This window comes from Triticum dicoccoides, chromosome 3A (assembly GCF_002162155.2).
Source record: "Triticum dicoccoides isolate Atlit2015 ecotype Zavitan chromosome 3A, WEW_v2.0, whole genome shotgun sequence".
Classification (NCBI taxonomy): Eukaryota; Viridiplantae; Streptophyta; class Magnoliopsida; order Poales; family Poaceae; genus Triticum; species Triticum dicoccoides.
In genome coordinates, this window is record NC_041384.1 from 595,910,736 (window position 1) to 595,915,127 (window position 4,392).

Sequence of the window (4,392 nt, forward strand, 5' to 3'; positions counted from 1 at the left end):
CCCCCCCCTTGATCACCAGATATCGCCTATTCTACTCTATACTGCTTGCATTAGAGTAGTGTAGCAGGTTACTGTTTTCAGTTAATCCTATACTGCTGCATAGCCTGTCCTTGCTACTACTGTTGTTACCTTTACCTGCTATCCTACTGCTTAGTATAGGATGCTAGTGTTCCATCAGTGGCCCTACACTCTTGTCCGTCTGCCATGCTATACTACTGGGCTGTGATCAGTTCGGGAGGTGATCACGGGCATATACTATATACTTTACACTATTACATTACCTGTGATACTGTTCGGAGATGGGGGCTGAAAGGACAGGTGGCTCCATCCCGGTAGAGGTGGGCCTGGGTTCCCGACGGCCCCCGACTGTTACTTTATGGTGGAGCGGCAGGGCAGGTTGAGACCACCTAGGAGAGAGGTGGGCCTGGCCCTGGTCGGCGTTCGCGGATACTTAACACGTTTAACGAGATCTGGGTATTTGATCTGAGTCTGGCCATTTGGTCTATACGCACTAACCATCTACGTGGGAGTAGTTATGGGTATCCCGACGTCGTGGTATCAGCCGAAGCACTTCGTGACGCCAGCGACTGAGCGGCGCGCGCCAGATTGGAACGTAAGCCTGCTCTTGTATTAAGGGGGCTAGTTCCGCTTTCGGCCGCCCTCGCAACGTGCAGGTGTGCATTAGGCGATGGGCCCAGACCCCTGTGCGCTTAGGTTTAGACCGGCGTGCTGGCCTCTCTGTTGTGCCTAGGTGGGGCTGCGACGTGTTGATCTTCCACGGCCGGGCATGACCCAGGAAAGTGTGTCCGGCCAAATGGGATCAAGCGTGTTGGGTTATGTGGTTCACCCCTGCAGGGAAGTTAATCTATTCGAATAGCCATGATCTTCGGTAACAGGACGACTTGGAGTTGTACCTTGACCTTATGACAACTAGAACCGGATACTTAATAAAACACACCCTTCCAAGTTCCACAGACAACCCGGTGATCGCTTTTCTACAGGGCGACGAGGAGAGGATCGCCGGGTAGGATTATGCTATGCGATGCTTCTTGGAGTTGCTACTTGGAGTTGCTACTTGGAGATGCTACTTGGAGGACTTCAATCTACTCTCTTCTACATGCTGCAAGACGGAGGCTGCCAGAAGCGTAGTCTTCGACAGGATTAGCTATCCCCCTTTTATTCTGGCATTCTGCAGTTCAGTCCACCGATATGGCCCTTTACACATATCCCCATGCATATGTAGTGTAGCTCCTTGCTTGCGAGTACTTTGGATGAGTACTCACGGTTGCTTTTCTCCCTCTTTTCTCCCTTTCCCTTCTACCTGGTTGTCGCAACCAGATGCTGGAGCCCTGGAGCCAGACGCCACCGTCGACGACGACTACTACCCCGGAGGTGCCTACTACTACGTGCAGCCCGCTGACGACGACCAGGAGTAGTTTAGGAGGATCCCAGGCAGGAGGCCTGCGCCTCTTTCGATCTGTATCCCAGTTTGTGCTAGCCTTCTTAAGGCAAACTTGTTTAACTTATGTCTGTACTCAGATATTGTTGCTTCCGCTGACTCGTCTATGATCGAGCACTTGTATTCGAGCCCTCGAGGCCCCTGGCTTGTATTATGATGCTTGTATGACTTATTTATGTTTTTAGAGTTGTGTTGTGATATCTTTCCGTGAGTCCCTGATCTTGATCGTACACGTTTGCGTGCATGATTAGTGTACGATTGAATCGGGGGCGTCACAAGTTGGTATCAGAGCCGACTGCCTGTAGGAATCCCCCTTTCCAACTCCTTGGCCGAAGTTGAGTCTAGTCATTGCAAAACTTTTACTAACTTGGCTGTGTGCCTTACGGGCCCACGTCGCCATTGGGTGGTATTAGGATCTTTTATTCATCAACCTATACTCTGGGACTCTGATCTCTCTTCTATTCGGGTTAAATGATTTTTGCTAAATCTAACATTAGGATCTCATTATCACTTTCACCCGGAGAGCCCCTTATTAATGATGATCGTCTGCGGCACGTGAAGACCCTGAAGATACTCTCCGTTGTTAACCCGAGAACTTATGTTCATCGCATTTGCAATTCCCCTTCCACCGTCAACCCTTATGGGTAACTACTTGCAGTTGTTATTCTTACATTCATCCCCAGTTGGTCTTGTTATTACCAGATACCTTGAGACACTCGTCGTTGTTTCGATAATCCTTTGAGCTTATCGCCTTCCTGTTCCTTGTCACCTGAATACCCCTATGGATAATTCTCGCACTTATCGAGTATCCTCTCATCCCCCAGTTGTTCATGTGTTTCACAATGGTCTTCGAAATACTATTCGATCCTCCAAAAATCCTAAGTAGCTTATTGCTCTGTCATACTTGTCTACTTGCATGATGGATGCTTTCCATATGTCTGGCAATATTCGTTAGTATCCTTAGGCATCGTCATTTTGATCCTTTTGATTCAACATGAGTCGAATGCACGCAATCATCAGTTGATCCTTTTAAATTATCTTTCCGGCTCAGACGTCATTTTAAACATGAGCTGGTTCTCAACCAATCCAAATGTTGTCGATAGTACCCCTAAGGCTATTCAACTTATCCACCCCTAATCAGAACATTGTTTTTGTTCCCTTAATTTGGAAATCATAATTCCTTTGCATTTGAGCTCTGGATTAGTCAGTTGTCTCTATAATCCAATGCCCTTGCATTGTTACTTCCTCTGATTGTGTGTTGATGCTCACATCAGCTCTGTTATGGACCGACAAATCCTTTAATGGATTTTATCTGACATTGTCCTTCATATTCAATAACCTTGTGAGCCTTCCCTTGGATATATAATGCCTTTGGTAAATTGTATCATCTGCTTTTGAACAATGCTCTACTTTCGAGCTTGTATTATTTACTCCGAAGTTTGTGGTATATGTTCCTAAGATGCCCTGATGGGTTGAACCTATGCTTTCCATAATCTGTGTGAACCCGAAAGATTTCACGGGTCAAACCTATCTGGTATTGCACCAGGTAAAACTTTCAACAACTAATGACATTTTCGAAATACGAGAGGTGAATGAAGGTTATGCATTAAAGAAGTGGGAGTCGACCTTGAACTCTGCGTTCATGCCCATGGACCCGATGTGGAACTTATCATGGAAGCTTCTTATCAAATATTTACTCATTCGAGTAATTCTTTCGGTGTTATTAAATTGGACCCCTTGTAGTTATGGTTTCGACCATATTGTTCTTCTTTGTTCCCATTTCTCGGGCAAGTTTAAACATTTGTCTTTAGCGGATCAATGCCCCAGTCCAACCTCTACTTTGATCTGTCATCGAGTATTACCCCCTGGTATCTCGAGATTATCATGGAACTACATAACTTCTTATGAGTCCTCATCAAGTGCTACATTCTCACTGGTTCCAATTTTTCACGGGCCTGAGTTATTAAACACTCGAGAACACCGTTAAGTGAATCGAGTCTGTAATCCGATTCATTTAACTCTAAGTAATTTTCATTACTTATGAGTTTAATAATCCTTCAAGTCATTCCTAGCCTAATTGGCTACATCATTATCGTGCTAATTTTAACTGTGCTACCGGGCCCTTAATTCCGGAGCACAACTTTTGATGATGAGCTAAGCTTATGCCGATTTGCTCGTCTTATCGTTCCACTTTGAACGACAAGCTTGAATTCGAGTTTGTGTCGTACTCATGGTACCAAGAACATTTCGCTCCATCATTCCTTTCACTTGATGTCATCGCCGACCGATTACATCTCCATGAAACCTCTTGACAAAATTTATCATGATCATCATCAACATTCTGATGCTCTTCCAAGATATCTATCGAATTCTTGATGAGAAATACCACCCTTGCTCTCGATGAATTGTGTTATCATCGACCACTTTATTGCCTTTCGTGCAACATAAACGTGTTCGTGTTCTGTGTTATACCTTGAGTTCCTTACTAACCAGTAATTGTTCTTCTTTACCTTGGACATTAGCATCTCTTATGTCCTCAATGTTGTGAGAATTTCACCACCTATGGAGAATTCTTGATACAAGTGATACTTATCACCATCACCATTCTTTTCCTGGTCACCGTGTTATTTCTAACCACCGACAAATGGACTGTGATGTGTAATTCCAAAAATTCTAGCAACCCTATTGCTTTGAAGTTAATGGTCGGTCGTTCATTCTTAGACTATCGATTATTGAATCACCATTCCGATGTTGGTTGTGCAACCCAGCCCATATTTCGGGTGCACCTTTCAACCAATGTTTAATTGTGTATGTTTCCCTCGAGCATACATCATTATACCATTTGATCTGACTAATGTTATCTCCTTGTTCACTTAATTGTGGAAACCATCTTTTGGAAGTCTCGATGAATTGTCGCTGAGTTCATCAGCTAC